Here is a 20,508-nt window from a genome sequence, read left to right as displayed (position 1 = left end):
TTTTTATTTTTAATGTATGCCTTCTAGCTTTCATGAAGATGATGATTTTTTCCTTTTTTTACTTGTGGAAATTTGATGAAGATAATGGATGCATTATCGGATGAATGGAAGGACCAAATAGTTCTCTTGAAGAACATGTAAAAATGGACCATTGATATTAATGATACACTGAAAGACATTGGTAGGATAATTGACAAAGTGAGATGAAAGGGCCGATTGAATGGAATTTAATAAGGATTTAAGAAAAGGATTGGATAAGATGGATGGAAGGATTGAAGCAAAGGTATTAGATATTGGAGGGAGTATATGAAAGATTTTTTTTTTTGAAATGTGTGCAAGTAAAACATTGTCACACTTCTTGAGGGGTGATGGAGTAATGGATAAAAAGTGAAATTTATATTCAATGGAGGAATGTATATGAACGTAAGGACCCAAAATGGGTTTAAAAAGTTGAAGGTGCTCAGATGGTCAATTTTGGATGCCAAATTATATTTTAGTATATTATGCTTCAAGGAGCCCCTTAGAAATCAACATGGATTTAGATTTTTCATTCTTTTGTGGTTACTTTGAATGCATTATTCGCACATGAGTTTTTAAAAACACAAGATTTAGGAACTCATGTGGATGCTATTTTTTTCTTAATTGACCTTTTAGAATTTTTTATTTATCTTTGGATCTTTATTTTACATGTTGATTAGGCTTAAAATTTTAATCCTTAATTTCCTATGGATTGCTTCACTTATGTACTTTATGTTTAAAAAAAGAATGAGATCCATGGATGGATATGAATAAAACAAAGGTCTTTTGGATGGGTGTATTGTTCAAAAATATGCGATACTTTGTTGATCTTGATTTAGGAAATAATAAATGGACTGTGAGGTATTGGATGGAGGGATATATAGACTTAAGATGGTTGGAAGGGATGAAGGAGAAGGTATATGTTTCGATTTAGATTTTTCAAGGATACCAACACCTTGAGAGTGAGTTATGTAGCAGACATCATGACCAGGCAAATTTTCTTTGATATAAAGGGGTTCTAAAGTTCCTTGTTCATGGAGGCTTTAACATTTGACCTGATAATGATTTTTTTACTAGTAGGATGCTTTCTATAAGACCAAATCCATTTTTAGGTGGATATGATATGGAATAAACAATAGGATTATGATGTGGATCAAACTGGATGAAAGTGGAGGGATCCATTTGAGTTGTGTGAGGTTCATGATGAGAATGTGCATAGAGGTGTTGGGACCACAAGGGGAGATAGGGGGAACAATGGGATCTTGTCGTAGAATAGGAACACTACCATGACAATGTGGTAGGATATGGTCTTTTGGTGGACATGGTGGATGAGGACATGAAAGTGAATGGATGATATGTTCATTAGGAGGATTTAGAAGGATTAAGAAATCTTGTAATGGATATGAAGGTGAAGGGACACTTTTATCTTGAATTGATCACCAGACTCCATTTTAAGGGCATTTTTATCTTGACTTTTGATAAATTTATTAGGAAGAATAGAAGGAATGTCACGATCTTTCTTAAGAAATGGAAGGTCAATGAGACTTAGAAGGAAACTTTCTCTTGAGATAGAAGGGGACCATCTTGGATAAGATAGTCATGGATGGTGGGATCATTAGGAGATTTCAAAAAGATGGACTTGGTCAACAATTTGATAGGATTGGTTATTTTTGGGATCTTGATCTTTATTTTTCTTTGGAACTCTCTTATTCATGCTTTAGACTATCCTCTTTACATGGGGTATGACTTGGAGTATATGTGAATGATTTTAGAAAAGGTTCAATTTTTTGATACGAGGAAGATGGACTTTGGATGGGACTCTTTGGCATGGGTTTGATTGTAAATGGAGAACATGGTGGAATTGGCTCTAATATTTCTAAATCAAAGTATGGGATTTGTATCAAGAAATTAATTAGCTTGGATTTATTTTGTGGATATCCCTTAAGGGTAAACATGAAAGGTTCCATTTGATGGAGATGATGGAAATTACAAATAAGTCAATTAAGTAAGTATGAGACCAAGGGAAAGAGGGATAAATAAATATATATTTTTAAGAATAAAGGGGAAATTAATGGTTATTTTCACAAAGAGGACAAATTAATCAAATGATGAGATTGAATGATTAATGATTAAATATGATAAAATCATATAATCAAACATAGTCAAAAGGTCAAATCGATAAAACATGATAAAGATTGGGATACAAAAATTAGTGATTAATTAAATAATATTTACTATTTAATTAATGGGGAATCACATGATATCAATAAATGATAAAAAATCACCTACACAACATGGAATAATGTTTCAAAAGGAACACAAAGATGTTAAAAAGTGGCAATGCAAGTGTTAATCATTTTTTAGTATCTATACTTTAAGTTTCCTACCAAAAACTTGTTGCACTAACAAATCACACATTTTGAACTTAATTAAGTTACCCTCACCATTGATTTCTTCCACCTTGAAGTTTGCATTCACATTTCTCACGATTTGATGCTGCAAAATAAATAAGAAATCCTAACATATTTGTTACAGAAAATGCTACACATGCTACATTTGTTGCATAAGCAAAAAGGTAAACCTACAAATTACATACCATTTAAGCACAAATTAGTTGCAAAGAAATAATCAATGTGATAAGATGGAATAACGTATAAGACATAAAATTACATTTTAGCAAAATATAGCTATTATTATTTCTTAGAGAGAATAATTGTGCTCTTTATAAACTATTAATTTCATTACCTTTAAAGAAACAAAATTACATAGAGTATCTTTTAGATAACAAACACCATCAAACTTTGATTTAAAACTAGATTTTCTTTTTGAAAACTATTAGTCCAATAGATAAAGTTAATCATAACAAACAAATTAGTCCTTTCCCTATCACAAGTTGGAATTGCTAGCACAAAGAATTTTCCCACGAACCTATAAATTAAAAAGCTCTTATTTGATGATGAAAAGAAAGTAGATCTAGGATCTAATAGTAGTGTGAACTAACTTTAACTTTTTCTATGCGTAGCTATTAGTTGTCAAGAGAAAAATGTCATTCTAGTGTGTACAACTATTGGAGTAGCAATGTATGTGTATTAGAGTATTTCATTGTATTATATTCCTACACAACTACAAAATGGGAGCAAAATAAATACCTTGTGTTTTCTATGAAATGCAAGATATAAATTCGATCTTGAATAACATTGAACTATTTTTATCACAACAAATTGCCTTTGTGTTTAAATATTAGCGCATTTTTATTGGATATAATAGTTAAAGATAATAAAGATTTATGGTTACTAATAGGTATATAGTTTATTTTGGTTGCAAGAAGTTATATTTTAAATAGAACTATAGCATTCTACTACCAATCAATGATATTCTTTAGTTCAATTAGTAGAGATATTTAAATTTAGATTAAATATTTAAAAAGTCATTTTGAAAACACTTTATATTAGATATGTTATTTTCATGAGTGGTTAATTATAGATAGACAATTGTAAAAAAGATCTTGTTATGACTACATGTTGATAAATTTAGTTCTCATATCTATTGTCTTTATTTACCTTCCTCGTTAATTTTTTAAAGGAAGGTGATCATTTATTTATTTTTTCCATGTTTCCATGAAAAATCAATCATTTTTTTTACATGTTTTAATGAAAAATAAAACCAATGAAAATTGTAAGAAAATCCATCAGAAATAAAAAGATGAAGTTTCTTTAAAATATTTTACAAGACTACGCTGTTTTGCGTGGAAAGCGCCTCCATGAACAATGCTCTTGAAGTTATGCAATGTCGGGGGCCAAAATCAGTGATAGTTTTCTCTGTTGGGGTTCAAATGATTCAATTCAAGTGTACAATGGCTGCCGTTCACAAACATGCCAAGACAAACACCTTCAGTTCATCATACTTCCAAGTCGAATCAATATGTGAACAGCCTTCCAAATATGTCCGTGCATTGCAGGAATGTATAAGCAAAAAAGCCCTAGAGGAGGGCAGGCAAATCCATGCTTACATCAGTAAAAAGTTATTTGCAGGAAACATTGTATTACAAAATACTCTAATCAGCATGTATGTCAAATGCGGAAGTATGGTGGACGCTCGCAGTGTTTTCGATGAAATAGCAAAGAAAGATGTTTGTTCTTGGACTGTGATGATCGCAGCTTATGCAAGGCATGGTATTCCTCAACAGGCACTTTCAGTTTTCCACCAAATGCAACAAAATGCAGGCGTAAAACCTAATAATCTCACTTACTCTGCCGTGCTTTCGGCCTGCACCAACTTAGATTTTCTGAAACAGGGTATGAAAATACATCAACAGATAATCAAATGTGGACTTGCATCCAATGTGTTTGTTGCCAGTGCCCTTGTAGACAAGTATGCAAAATGCGGTAAAATTGAGAATGCACGCCAATTGTTTGACAATATGGGCCAGCGAGACTTGGTGTCCTGGAATGCCATGATCGCAGGATATGCCCAGAATGGGTTTATGTGTGATGCACTGATGCTCTTTAAGGAGATGCCCGAGAAGAATGTCGTCTCATGGAATTCATTAGTTGCAGGATATGCACGGAATGGTGACGTGGATACGGCCTTGAAATTGTTTGACGAAATGCCTCAGCGAAATGTGGTTTCCTGGAATGCTATGATTTCAGGGCTTTCGCAGAATGGGCTTACCGACGAGGCCCTAAAGCTGTTTAAAAAGATGCCTCAACGTAGTGTGGTGTCATGGAATGCAATCATATCAGGCCTTGCACAAAATGGGCGAGGGGAGGAGTCGCTTGATTGTTTTCAAGAAATGAAAGCAACTGGCATGAGGCCGGATTTCCATACTTATGGAAGTGTTCTTCCCGTGTGCGGCAACATGGCGGCTTTCGAGTTGGGTATGGAAATCCATGAAGAAATGGTAAGGCAAGGATTTGAGTCTAATGTCGTTGTCATGACGGGCCTGGTAGACATGTATGCACAATGTGGGAGTCTTGCCAAGGCTCGTCAAACGTTTGACAAAATGCATCAGAGGGATGTGGTGGCTTGGAATGCTATGATTGCAGGTTATGCTATGCATGGATGTGCCGAGGAGGCCTTTCAACTCTTTGAACAAATGAAATCCTCTGGTATGAATCCTAATCATATTACCTTCATTTGTGTCCTGTCTGCATGTGTCCATGCAGGACTAGTCGACGATGGTTATCAATACTTCGATACCATGTGCAAACATTATCGTATTGAACCTAAAACGGATCATTATACCTGCATGGTTGACCTTCTTGGTCGAGCGGGGCGCCTAGAGGAGGCAATACACTTCATTAAGAGAATACCAACAAAACCTGATGCTGTAATATGGAGTTGTTTGCTTGGCGCCTGTAGAATACATAAGAATCTAGAGATTGCACAATGGGCAGCAGAACATCTTTTTGAATTAAACCCTACTGATCCCGCACCTTATGTGCTTCTTTCAAACATTTATGCCTCAGCTGGTAGGTGGGATGACATTGGAAAGGTTCGACAAGTGATGAAAGAAAGAGGCATTAAAAAAACTCCTGGATGCAGCTGGATTGAAGTCGGTAAAAAGATACATGGTTTCCTTGTAGGAGATAAATCACACCCACAAACTCAAGAAATTTATTCAGAATTAGAGAGATTGACTTTCGAGATGAAAATGGCTGGGTATGTCCCTGACACCAGTTTTGTGCTGAGTGATCTGAAAGAGGAGGAGAAGGAACTAGTTCTTTTCCATCACAGTGAAAGGCTGGCAATTGTATTTGGGCTACTAAATACATTTCCTGGATCAACTATTAGAATTGTGAAAAACCTTCGCATTTGTGGTGACTGCCACTCTGCAATCAAGTTTATATCTATGATTGCTGAAAGAGAAATTATAATGAGGGACACTTACCGCTATCACAATTTTAAGAATGGCCAGTGTTCATGTGGGGACTTTTGGTGATTTTAATTATATGTTTGCATGAAGGACAGGTAATGTATGCTCTCAATCGTCTCTGGCTGGTGAGGGGATTAATTCCTTTAAGAGAGGGCCACTTAATGATGCCCACAGAGAGTTCCTGAAGTGTCTTGTGCATCTGGATGAAATGAAAGACTTGAAAAATCAAAAGATTACCAATGAAACCCGATGCTAGTTTGTAAGCTGTTTGGGTAGAGGCCCAGAAATACATGAAAATCTCAAGATATCCCAATGCGTTTATGATTTAAGCTCAAATATTACTCTCAAAAGCCATTGGAAATTTACAGGAACAATGAAAACAAGGAGATGAACTGGGGCACCTAATGCAGATGGGGTCATTTCAACAAACATGAGATAAACCAGATCTGCAGGCACAAGAAATATGCATTTAGTACTGAAAAGACTAATTAGAGATATAGAAGTGGCAGGGAAAATTCCTGTGAGAAGCATTGAACTAGATACTGTGAAGTTGGAAGGAATCAATATATTAGAATCATGGAGAAGAGATCAGATTTGCAATCGGGCTACTAAATGTACCCTTCAGAGGAAAGAAGTTGTTAAAAATGTCAGATGTCTTCTGGAAACTGCCAATCTAAAAGAGGTTCATATCTAATTTTTTTTGAATGAGAATTTCTGTGAGAAACGCAAATCTTCACCATCATTATAATTATGGCAAATGTTCATGTGGGCAGCGGGGCATTTTGATGATTTAAAATCTCTCCATCTTTCAGGAGCAGTTGGGCTTAACTTGTAAATTCTCAAGCTGCTGTCATATTATCCTGTTTACAGGAGTGGGTGTGGCTGCCTGTACATCCTAATGAAGCACAAAGCTTATCAAAATCTGATGCAGCAATGTAGTTATTTGCTCAGAGGAAAGAACTCACGGCACATCTTCGAATTATACCCAAAAACGTATTGGATCTTATATGCATGTTTTCATACGTTTAAGTTGCAGCCCATAGGTGTGGTCTCATTTAAAACGTTAACCCATTTAGGAATGATAATTATATGGAATTAGATTCAGGTCATTACCTAATACAAGGATTGTTCATGGGGAGAGGGAACAAATCCTTTTATCGAACTGAGTATATAATGGTAAAGGAAAATAAGTTCATTTAAAGTCAATTGAATATTTGAACAAAAAGTTTGAGAAGGGAGAATGTACATAGCTTTTAGGGGATAGGACTCACCACTTGAGCACATTCCAATGGTTATGTATTATCTTAATGTGCAACTCTTTTGACAATATTGTACCAATAATTGTGACTTTAAAGTTGTTAGTATAATAATAACTACTCAAAGGTGTGATCTTTAGGCGATGTCTATACACATACTATCATTCATTTGTGAACATGCAAAGTTTGAAATAAAGTAACCTATGGAATCAGTGTATAATTTCCAAACATTGTGATTCCTTTCTTGGATTTTTTGTTTTTGTCTTCCATGGTTCTTATACTTGCATAATTGTATGGATGTAACTATCTTAGATTTAATTGTTAGTTATGTCAAAATAACAACTTTCAACCTGTTTTGTTGTTGTTTATATTCCTTTTGTGTCTTATTACATGTATGGCAAAAAATAGATGTGGGCATGTATCTTATATAGACTACCACCTTTTCTCACTATTGGCATACCCCTCGCTCCTTCTCGTGCAAATGCTAGTTATCTTAATGCCCAACCTTTTTGACAATATTGTACCAATAATTGTGACTTTAAAGTTGTTAGTACAATAATAACTACTCATAATTGAATTGCTTTGGCTTGGCTCTGTAGTTTTCTTCAGCTGATTTTTCGTGACAATTCATACAAATTACATCTTTTTAATTGTATATCTTGCTCATACTATAAATCTTTGTAAATATGTACATTCTTGGTACATGCTCCTTCTTTACTTATTCTGATATACATTGTAATTTGGAAGTCCCAGTCTTGGAACGTTATAACTAGGCCTATGTTGCTTTCATTGTCTTTCCTCTCTCCTTTCTTTTTCCTTCTTCTTGACGGGGTAATGGATGAAGTTTTTCTTCCTAATTCTTTTCTCTGGGAGCTCCGTATCTTAGAATTAGAAAATTATAATAATAAAAAATAAATAATGTGTATATATATATATAAAATTTTTTTAAAAACTACTCATAATTTAATGAAATGTACCTTTAGTTATAAAAAGCAACCAATGATGTGATGTCATATCAGCTATGCAAGTATGAGAAACTTTTTTGCGCGACCATTGGTCTCACTTTTTATTTGGCATGTTTTGAATAATTTGGCTAAAAATATGTCGATATGGCATCATAATTGATGATGTGGACTTGAAACCTTAGTTATGAGCAAATGACTGGCTAGGTAAGCTGCTATAAAAAATTGGATTTTAAAAAAAAAATTTCACAAGATTTTGATAAGCATGAAATTAGGGTGCTCAAGTACTGGGTCCTCTCCCCTAATTTAAGAAGAGTGTTGCGAGATAAGTACCTTAACAATGACAACTTTCAGAATTATATGCACTCTCATGACTTTCCTCTAGGTTTTAAGATTGGACTAATATCCTCAAGAGCTGAACCATTATGAAAGAAGGTCTAAAATGGCAGATTGGTAATGGGTATTCCATTAATTTTTGGTAGGATCTCTAGTTTGGAGATAAACCTTTGACTGCAAGTCCCTTTTGTCATCTCATGAGGAGATTGAAAGGATTTTTTGGTTCCTTCATTGTTTATTATCTCGCCATGTGGTAAGTTGAGATCTCTTAAGTAAGATTTGGACTCTCCTGCTCTTCTCCCCTTGACCGAGGAATTGCAAGTTTTATTAACAAAAGTTAGGATTCTATTGTTCCCTCGAGATGATCATTTCATTTGGACTAAATACCTGTCTAGGTTCTTCACTATTAAATCTATTTACACTTTCTTAATTAGAGGTGCTATTGATACAAATTGTTGGAAGAAGATATGAAATCATCAACTTCTCCCAAAGATCTACTTTTCTAGGAGATCACAATGCATGGTAAAATTCAAATTATCACCCAAGATAATCTTCAAAAATGAGATTTCAGTTGGCTAATTGATGTGTTTTGTGTAAAAAGGAAGAAGACACTATACATCTTTTTATACATTGCCCTTTGCATCCCTCATTTGGAGTAATCTACTACACATATTTAAATTTCAATGGGTCTTCAACAAAAATATCCAACTGTTCTTTTTTAATTGGATGTGTCCTTCAAAGCACCCCTTCATTAAACAACTGTAGAGGAAATCCCCCTTATATATATATGCTATTGCCTATGGTAGGAGAGGAACACTAAATTTTTGTAGGGACACTAAAAATTTGGTTGATAATGAGGTGACTATCCTCAAAATGTTTCTCCTTGAAAACATCTCGATCGAAAATTGGAAAATAACCAATAAACCTCCTTTTCTAAGAATTATAAGCTAGATGAATAATGGAAACTCTCTGTTGGACTCACTGCCAATGTTCTCCTTTGAGATTCATGACATGGCTTAACTGCCTCCTATGTTCTATAAGTCTAGTGGTTGTATTGCATATTGATAGGTTGATCTTTTGGTGCAATGATGACCCTAGCTTGTAAAAAGTGGTATTAGAGCTTGGTCACAGGCTCAAATCTCCTTGGTTAACATTGGGGGGGGGGGAGGTGGGGGCAATTGTTAGACTAACTAGCAATGTTTGGGATTTATGACATGGCTTAACTGCCTCCTATATTCTATAAGTCTAGTGGTTGTATCAGACACTAACAGGTCGATCTTTTGGTGCAACAACCACCCTAGATTGTAACACTCCCAAGGTTGTTCTTCAGGTGTCACAACTCAAGGAAAGAAAGCTAGGAAGAATGACACTTGAAAGGATTTGTGGCCTCCTTTAGCTAACATTAAATTTTGATGGGGTGGCTAGAATAAGAATTCCTATTGGAGGGGGTTAATCAAAGATGACAATAGTATCCTAGTGGCTACATATGTTGGAAATATGGGTAGCTTTACTAACAACCAATCTACAATAATGACACACCTATGGGGATGAAAGTTTGCTCATTTTTATAGGCTTAAAAATGTTGGAAATCAAGGGGGATTTGAAGCTAGTTATTGAAGCCACTAGGGGAAATGTAAAGAAAGGTTGGAAAGGGGAAGAAATCCTTAAAGACATTATGCCATTATTGTATGGATTGGATGATTGATTTCACCCTACAACATACTTATAGGGAGGGAAATGTTATTGCAAACTCTGTGCCAGCAATGAGTTTAGAAAAGGAAGGCCTTCATTGTTGGAGACAAAGCTCAACCTTACCAATTGCCATCAAATCCCTTATTGGGAAGAGACAAATTCAAATAGTCCCAAATGAAGGCTATTAAAATAATTTTTTGGACCCTTATTTGGGGCTATTAGGCTACTATGGATCTAAGGTATTCTATAACTCAAATTTAATTTTGAATTTGACCCTCTATAACATCACTCTCTACTTTTAAAGTACTTGAACTTCACCAAGTAGACTATACTTGACTGCTCATGCCATCACATGCCTAATTATGAGGGTAATTAGAGGTAATATTACAAGACACGTGACTATTTGGAAAAATGGAAATTTTTAAGATTGTGATATTTATTTCAGTTTGGCCCCTTTAGGTACTTCTGATTTTTTCACTTGGGCAATAATTATATCCCATTACATTTTCCTTAAAAGGAATGACCCTCCGCACAAAATCACTAATTTAGTTGTGTTGACATTGCATAGAAGTAGTTATTATAACTATTACACTTATTTTTGGGATTTTATTTGGTAATTCTCTTCTTGCCAATTTTAATGAAGCAACCTATTCTCATTTGCACCGTCGTGTCTCTACAACACATTGAAAACCAAGGCGTGTAGTGAGGATATCTCTCCAATAGACACTACCTCCCCTCTTCAAAATTTTGTTGAGAATGATGAGGCCATTGCAAGTGGGGAGCTTAGTAATTGTGGGATTTTGGGATGACATATTAGTAAATTGAAGAATGACATTAAGGTTTTGGAAAATGGATTCTTGGAGCTTTCAAAATTCACCCTTTAAGTTGATGCATTCCTCAACCACCACCCTTTGTTTATTGCAAGAGGAGAAAGCTACTATGGAGGACTAAGAGGACAATGCCTTTAAGGATCTATTTAAATTTCTCATTCAAGAGGTTCTCCAGAGATTCAATCTCTAATTGCAAAGTCTCACACTTTTGAGATTGTTCCTATGTTACAAAAGGTCGCTTGAGGGTCATACCTTAAGCAAGGGTGCAAACTTTTGTGTCAACAGTTACAACATCCAAAATTGATTCTAAGAAGATATAACATTGTAAGCTCACTAAAAACACAACCAAAAGGACAAACAAATTATCGAAAATTTAATACCAAAAACAATAGTCCAACTAATCCAACTGGTTGTAGCTAAAAAAAAAAAAACTCCATAGCTTACACCTATAGAGACTTACCACACATCTCCATAATAGTATAATCTAAAATATTAAGATACATCATTAAAGTATTGAACATAATTGATGCAGGAGCATATAGAGGTATAAGGGCAATCATGTGTCACCCAAAAAAAAAATGTACTTAGACTTAGTTTCTGTTTCATGTCTTTACATTTTTGGATACCCATTTGGGTCAAATAAAGGTTCCAACTCTCACAGTTCCACTATCAGTGCATTTGAAAATTCTGAAAAAATAGGAGCATGCAATTTGGCCATCATTTTGGTGACCTAGAAGGCGTGAATGGCCAGATGAATGTAATTGTGATTTAGAGCATTCCAGAAAAAGAATCAGGTCAAAAGGCCCCACGGTTTGAAAGTTATTGCAGTTTTTCGAGTTTTGAATACCCCCTAAGAATGCTTCAAAGTCAGGTTAGGGGCATTAAATGACCTTGAAAAGGGTCAAAAAATGGGGGACGAGCGAAGCTGGTCCATAGGGCTATAGAGCGCTTCGAGAGCTTTCCGAAAATGTAAACGGTTCGTCAATCGGAGCTACGGTTCAAAAGTTATGCTTCCTGGAAGTTCGGTTACCGTTTTTGGATTCTTCTAGATTTGCACTGACTTCTAACGCAGCTTTCAGAACCTTCTATTTGGTCGGTGGATGCCTACTAGCACTTTCTAGAATGTAATCCTAGTCCTTAAGCCTCTGGGGTCTATTTAAGGAGATTTCTGGCATTGTAAAAGGCAGTTCGGAGTGGAGTTTGAGAGGAGGTACCATAAGGAGAATTAATCTCCAGATTTATGCTATTGTAAGCCCTTGGGGCATGTTTTGAAGTTTATTTTCCTGTACTATTTGTACTAGCTTATTTTCTCAGTTAATATAATTTCTCTTTTCTATCGTTCCCATTCTGTTCTTGGGTTGTGTCCCCATCAAGTGGTATCAGAGCTGGTTTTCCTGAGTGTTTAGACAGAGCGCCAATTGTGAGGCAATTTGCACCAGGACTGTGTGGTTGTGGGTTCGAGTTAGAAGATGCCTCCATGAAGAGAGCGTGGTGGAAGGGCCAGAGCTATTAATCCTGAGGAGGTTAGAGCCCTCCAAAGGCAGGTGCAGGCATTGCAAGAGGAGCTTCGTAGAGGAGCAAATATTGCCGTAGGTGACAACAGTGAGGATGACAATGAAGAAGAAGTAAAGGGACCAGAAGAGGAAGTTGACGGGGAAGTTCTGAATCCTGTAGAGGAAAGGCTTTTTAGGGCCATTACTAAGTTTGGGAAAAGACCTACAATTGAAGTGAGTGTATTTTCAGGAAATTTGAAACCAGATGAGTTGATCGATTGGATCAATGAACTGGAAGAATACTTTGAGTATGAGGATATCAGGGACCCAGATAGGGTTAAGTTTACAAAGGCCAAACTGAAAGGCCATGCCAAAATCTGGTGGCAAGAGGTTCAATTGGAAAGAAATAGAAGAGGAAAGGAGAAGATCACAAGATGGGATCGCATGGTGGACAAATTGAAGAAGCAGTTCATTCCTGTGGACTACAAGCTGGATCTGTTTAAGAAGATGCATGTGTTAAAGCGAGCAGGAAGATTAGTCCAAGACTATACAGAGGAGTTTTACCAACTCTTGATTAGAGCAGGGCATGCAGAAGAAAATAAGGAGAAGGTTGCTCGTTATATTAGTGGGTTGCGACCAAGCATCCAGGAGGAATTAAGTCTAGTAAGAATGACCAACGTTGAAGAGGCATACCAGTTTTCCCTACGAGTTGAAGAGAAGCTGAATAAAAGGTTTGAAGGAAGACAAAGAGGGCGTGGTCAAGGAGGAAGGGGAAGTGGTAGATCATCTGGAGGCTGCAATGAAACACAAAAGAAAAATGAAGATGAGGGTACTAGCAGGAACCAGAGGAATGAGGGTTTCAACTGCTTCTGTGACCAAGACTTTGGAAATCAGAGAGGAAGAGGTAGAAGACGTGGACAAGGAAGAGGAGGCTTCCATGGTACCTGTTTCCATTGCAATGAAGAAGGTCATCGTGCCTTTGAATGCCCTCAACAACAAGGAAGGACAGATAGGAGAGCTGAGGGCCAAGCTAGGGTTGCTCATGTGGATGAGGATGCACAATCATCACATTCAGAGGATGCAGAAAGAGGAGAGACCTTGGTAAATGAAAGAGTCCTACTAAGTGGTGAGAATGAACCAGTACAATGGAGGAGTTTGTTCCGTACCAGATGCAAGTGTGAGGATAAATGTTGTGATGTGATCATTGATGGTGGTAGCACTGATAACTTGGTATCAGAAGAGATGGTCTCTAAGCTGAAGCTCAAGAGGGAGAAACATCCCCAGCCCTATCATATTTCTTGGGTAAAAGATGATCATAAGGTCCTAGTAAGTGAACAATGTTTAGTAAAATTCAAAATTGGGAGTTACCATGATGAAGTTCTCTGTGATGTTATTTCGATGGATGTTTGCCATTTATTGTTGGGTAGACCATGGTAGTTTGATAGACATGCAATACATGATGGACATGCAAACACATACTCTCTGACAAAGGATGGAGTTCGCCACAAATTGAAGCCCATGAAAAAGGAAGGTGAAAAGGTATGTAGCAGTGCTAGGATTTGTCTTGTTGATGGAAGGAAGTTTTTAGATGGCATGAAACATCAGCATATGTGCTATGCTTTGATTCCTAGGAAAGATAAAGAAGGTAGTAGTAAAATACCATTTGAAGTTTCAGATTTACTAGGGGAATTTGGAGATATTATCTCTGATAATGTTCCAGATGGATTGCCACTAGTAAGGCAAATCAGTCATCAGATAGATCTGATTCCAGGAGCTAGTTTGCCTAACAAGGCTGCTCACAGGATGACTCCTACTGAAACAGAGGAGCTAAATAGACAGGTTCAGGAGCTGTTGAGGAAGGGCTTGATTCGAGAGAGCCTGAGTCCATGTGCAGTACCTACAGTACTTGCACCAAAGAAGGATGGAGAGTGGAGGATGTGTACAGATTCTCGAGCTATAAATAGGATAACCATCAAGTACCAGTTTCCTTTGCCAAGGATGGATGATATTATGGACTGCTTGAGTGGAGCTCAGTACTTCACAAAGATAGATCTAAAGAGTGGCTATCATTAGATACGGATTCGAGAAGGAGATGAGTGGAAAACAACCTTCAAGACCAAGGAGGGTCTTTATGAGTGGTTAGTCATGCCCTTTGGATTGACGAACGCCCCAAGCCCCTTCATGTGGCTCATGAATGAGGTACTTAAGAAGTTCTTGGGAAAATTTGTTATTGTCTATTTGGATGATATTTTAATTTTCAGCAAGACCTTGGAAGAACATTTATTGCATATTCATAGTGTCCTTGAAAGGCTAAGGGAAGAGAAACTGTTAATTAATCTGAAGAAGTGTAACTTTGCAAAAAGGGAGTTAGTCTATTTGGGGTTTGTTATATCACTTGAAGGTCTCAAAATGGATCCGGAGAAGGTAAAAGCCATCTTGGAATGGCCTACTCCAAGGACTACTACTGAGGTAAGATCATTTCATGGTCTGGTTAGTTTTTACAGGAAGTTTATTAAGAATTTCAGTGGCATATGTGCACCCCTAACTGATACAATAAGAGGGGATAGAAAAGAGTTCAAATGGACTACAGTAGCTGCGAGAAGTTTTGAATTACTGAAGAAGAAGGTAACAGAACAACCTTTGTTGGCACTTCCAGATTTTAGAAAAGTGTTCCAGGTGGATTGTGATGCCAGTGGCAGCGCTATTGGGGCTGTATTAAGCCAAGAAGGTAAGCCTATTGCATATTTTAGTGAAAAATTGAATGATGCAAAGAAGAAGTATTCTGTTTATGATCAAGAGTTCTATGCAATAGTTCAGGCCTTAAAGAAATGGAGGCATTATTTATTGCCAAAGGAATTTTTTTTGTATACTGATCATCAGGCATTATAGTACCTAAATAAACAAGGTAAATTGAATCAGAGGCATATGAAGTGGGTAGAATTCTTGTAGAGTTATACATTTGTGTTGAAGCATAGAAGTGGAAAATCTAATAGGGTTGCAGATGCACTAAGTAGGAGACAGTCACTGCTTACAGTAATGCAGGTTGAAGTAGTTGGGTTTGATGAACTCAAGAATTTGTACCCCGAGGATCCTGATTTTGCTGAAGCATGAAAAGCTTGTAAAGAGCCTATTGCTATAGATAGAACCAAGTGGTTAGACTATTTGATTCAGGATGGCATGTTGTTCAAAGGTAGTCAATTGTGCATTCCAAGGAGTTCCATGAGGGAAAATTTGATTAAGGAGAAACACAGTGGAGGGATGGCAGGACATTTTGGTCGAGATAAGACCATTGCCATTCTTAGAGAACATTATTTTTGGCCTCAAATTTCACAGGATGTGAAGAAGTTTGTACAGAGTTGCCAGGTTTGTCAAGTTGCTAAGGGGTTTAGTCACAATACTGGTCTATATCAGCCATTGCCTGTTCCATCAAGGCCATGGGTGGACATAAGTATGGATTTTGTTCTTGGATTACCAAGGACACAAAGGGGTAATGACTCAGTATTCATGGTGGTTGATAGGTTCTCCAAAATGGCACATTTCATTCCATGCCACAAAACTCATGATGTTGTCCATATTGCAGACTTGTTTTTCAAAGAGGTGGTAAGACTACATGGTCTTCCAAGGAGTATAGTTTTTGACAGAGACACTAAATTTGTGAGGTATTTTTGGAGGACATTGTGGAAAAAGTTGAGAACAGACTTGAAATTTAGTTCCACGCATCACTCACAAATTGACGGTCAAACAGAAGTGGTAAACAGAAGTTTGAGCAATTTGCTGAGATGTTTAGTTGGGGATAAGCCCAAGGGATGGGATTTAATTCTACCACAGGCAGAGTTTGCTTATAATAACTCTATAAATAGGAGTACTGGAAAATCACCATTCCAAATTGTATATGGGAATAGCCCAAGGACTGCACCAGAGCTGAGGAAGATAGAACAAGGGGAGAGGACAAGTGCTGAAGCTGAGGAATTTGCTGAACATATCAAGCGTCTACATAAGGAGGTTCAGGCACACATAACCAAGATGAATCAAGAGTATAAAGCTAGGGCTGATCAAAGGAGAAGACATAAGGAATTCCAAGTAGGAGATTTAGTCATGGTGCACTTACGAAAAGAAAGATTTCCAGCTGGTACTTACAACAAGCTGAAAATGAAGAAATTTGGCCCTTGCAAAATTTTGAAGAAACATGACTCAGGAAATGCATATGAAGTGGAGCTGCCAGATGGTATTCACATTTCTCCCATTTTTAACATTGCAGATTTAACAGAGTATCATGATGATGGTGCAGATGATGAGCTGGTGTTAGAGCCATGTCCAATTCCTACTTCTAAGAAGGAGGAGATAGAAGACATTCTAGATCATTGTGTGGGTAGGAGTACCAGAAATAGGCAGTATGAAGAGTATTTGGTCAAATGGAAAGGACGACCGATTGAGGACTCAACTTGTATTTCAGCAGCTGAGGTTTCCCATTTGGGATTTCCTCTACCATCCATAAAGTGACAGGTTCACTTTTCAATCTACCCTGGGTGTCTGATGCAGGAGCATCCAGAGGTATAAGGGCAATCATGTGTCACCCAAAAAAAAAATTACTTAGACTTAGTTTCTGTTTCATGTCTTTACATTTTTGGATACCCATTTGGGTCAAATAAAGGTTCCAACTCTCACAGTTCCACTATCAGTGCGTTTGAAAATCCTGAAAAAATAGGAGCATGCAATTTGGCCATAATTTTGGTGACCTAGAAGGTGTGAATTGGCCAGATGAATGTAATTGTGATTTAGAGCATTCCAAAAAAAGAATCAGGTCAAAAGGCCCCACGGTTTGAAAGTTATTGCAATTTTTCGGGTTTTGGAGACCCCCTAAGAATGCTTCGAAGTCAGGTTAGGGGCATTAAATGACCTTGAAAAGGGTCAAAAAATGGGGGACAAGCAAAGCTGGTCCATAGGGCTATAGAGCGCTTCGAGAGCTTTCCGAAAATGTAAACGGTTCGTCAATCGGAGCTACGGTTCAAAAGTTATGCCTCTTGGAAGTTCGGTTACCATTTCTGGATTCTTCTAGATTTGCACCGACTTCTAACGCAGCTTCTGGAACCTTTTATTTGGTCGGTGGATGCCTACTAGCACTTTCTAGAATGCAATCCTAGTCCTTAAGCCTCTAGGGTCTATTTAAGGATATTTATGGCATTGTAAAAGGCAGTTTGGAGTGGAGTTTGAGAGGAGGTACCATAAGGAGAATTTATCTCCAGATTTATGCTATTGTAAGCCCTTAGGGCATGTTTTGAAGTTTATTTTCCTGTACTATTTGTACTCGCTTATTTTCTCAGTTAATATAATTTCCCTTTTCTGTTGTTTCCATTCTGTTCTTTGGTTGTGTCCCCATCAGTAATAAAACAGTTATATAAGTTTAATTTTAACTATCAAGAAGAGCTATACTAGGAAAGAACCAGAAACCTATAGACAACCATAATGAAAAAAAACACCAGAGTTGTCACGACCACAGATAATGACAAAACCAACATCGATCATGGTCTGCAAAACTAAACTTTCTTTTTTAGCACAACAAACTTGTAAAGCATCATCCGAGCTCAAAATAATTCGGTGAACCCACAATAGTGGGTTACACTTTTTTGCCTAAATTGACACTGAATTCTGAATTTTTAAGAAAATGTTCACTTTCAAATGCAATTCCTGTTTAACGGTTAGGAATTTGAAGATGAAGTAAACTAGAGTCTTTTAGGATTTTGTGTCTAGATTCTAAATCTATTTTTTATTTTTTTTTTAAAATTGATTTTATTGAATTATTTTATCTCCTACAAAAATTGGTATGATATCAAAAACTTGATTTTTAAAGAGTGACACTGTTTTTGACACACATAACTTTTTTTCTACAAGAGATATCAATGTGATTCTTTCGAATTCAGTTTGTTAACATTCATACCTAAATCGTAGAGTTGGTCTTATATCTTTATCGCTAGTATTTCATATTTTATTGTAGTTTAAAGTTGGCATAACACCAATTTAGACATACGTGGCTTTTGACACATGTAACTTATTATATATTTACCCAATTTTGAAAAAGAAAAATTTGATTGAAAGGTGACTCAAATATGGAGACCGTACTTATTTTTCAAAATTTTTATTTTTATATTTACTATTTTTCCATGAGTGTCGAATATCTCAGTTTATTTTTTATAATAAACCTATATTTAATTCATGTTAAAAAATATATACCTAAAAAATTCAAAAAACACCGAATTCATAGTCATTAGAAAGCTGGTTTAGAGTACTTCAATCATGTACAATTTCAGGTCTTTTGTGCTCCATTTGAACTTGGTAATTCAGCTCCGAAGAAAGGAAATCATTGAAAAAACTTCAAACTATTCATGTGGGCTTCTATCTAGCTAGTTTCGATAGAAACTTTGTTTCTATCGAAACTATTTTGCAAACTTTCGATAGAAACTAAATTTCTTAGTTTCTATCAAAACTATTCGCAGTTTACACTAGCAGTTAGCAAACCGCTTTCATAGTTTTGATCGAAACTATTGGGCTAGTTTCGATCGAAACTATGTAAAGTGGGATAATCACTACTTCGACCATAGGGGTGTTTCTCTAGTCGGCTCCTTAGGGTTTTTCCCTAGTCGGCTAATAAGGAGGTTTTAAAAAAAAAAAAAAATTGTATATAAATATTAGTTTCATTTTTTACAATTTGCATTTATGTGAAATCAAGTTATTGGCTTTTGAATTGGGAAGAAAGAAATATTTGACAAACTTCAACCTATTTTCGAATTTTGGAGGAAGAATTTACAACATGGGCAATAAAGATAAAAGAGCAAGTAAATATGCATGAAGAAGAACTAAGGAACAAGAAGATGAAAATCGTCAAAAAATGCTAGCAAGATACTATCTTAGATCAGGTACACGTGCACAATCTTTTTTCCAATGTATTTAATTAGTTTATTTAGTTAGGATTAGGGTTTAAATCCAATTAGGAATATGATATTTATCTTAAATTAGCATTACTAGATTACCTTAATATTAAGAGTTTATTTTAAATTATGTTCATATTTAGGCCATTAGGGTTTATTCAATTATGTCCATATTAGTCCTTAGGGTAAATATTACATTATGAATAAATTTATTTAGCATGGGAATTACCTTGTTTATTCAATTATGTTAATAATTTATAGTCCATTAAGGTTTATTAGATTATGATTAAATTTAAATAAATGAATTTATTTAGGACGTAGTCAACCAGGACAACCTATCGACATTGAAGAAGGTTCATCTCAAGTTCAAACAGGTACATGTGCATCTCTTGCAAGTATATAATACAGATCTTTCTAGAATTCTAGGTCTCTATCAAACTTTATATCTTTAATTTTTAAATTTAGTGAGTGATATTTCCCCTTATAAACTTACTTGATTTTATTTTTTATATCGTGCACGTGCAACTCAGTAGATGATGAAAATGTTGGACATGAGGAAATTGAAGATGAAGCAATATATATTGAAGAAGGACCATCTGAAGGTTAGATAATTTAATCAAGTACATAATATTTCACTCAAGTTAAACATGTATATATGTATACATATATGTCCCCTAAAGAGATTGTATCTTAAGACTTTGTTTCATTTTTTCTTGTGCAGCTCGAGATCAAACAACAATTGAGAATGTTAATTTAGCTCAAAGATTGAAGAGAAAAATTAATCATAGAAACATAAATCATTTAATTGAAATGGCTGTGGAAAAATTGAGAGAATATGCTAATCAACCTACACATACTACGAAGAGGAAATTGGATAAAAAGTCTAAAGACATAATTGCACAATTTGAGAATCTATCAACAGTGGAGAAAACTCAACTATTATCAATTTCACTGCTTAAAGATGAATTAAAAGAGCCAATGAGACTATTGGGTATAGATACAAGTATAAAAAAGAGGACTTCTAAACTAGAAAAAGATATTGTTGAAAGTGTTAAGGAAGGGTTACATTCCATTGGGAAAAAAACTAGATCTGCAAATAAATCCATTGCACGAAGAGTGATAC

At 35.9% G+C, this 20,508-nt stretch overlaps 1 pseudogene across 1 annotated transcript; it reads left to right on the top strand.

Moving 5' to 3' along the window:
- Positions 1–3,726: 3,726 nt before the first annotated feature.
- Positions 3,727–7,398, top strand: LOC149551411 (pentatricopeptide repeat-containing protein At4g14050, mitochondrial pseudogene; annotated as a pseudogene). The gene has a single exon (XR_016352733.1). The product of XR_016352733.1 is annotated as a pentatricopeptide repeat-containing protein At4g14050, mitochondrial pseudogene (transcript).
- Positions 7,399–20,508: the final 13,110 nt, after the last annotated feature.

The sequence above is a fragment of the Cupressus sempervirens genome, chromosome 6 (genome assembly GCF_028749045.1).
Source record: "Cupressus sempervirens isolate cs-2001-9-10 chromosome 6, ASM2874904v1, whole genome shotgun sequence".
Lineage (NCBI taxonomy): Eukaryota > Viridiplantae > Streptophyta > Pinopsida > Cupressales > Cupressaceae > Cupressus > Cupressus sempervirens.
The sequence above is the reverse complement of the archived record's forward strand: the minus strand, read 5'-3'. Positions and strand labels throughout refer to the sequence as shown.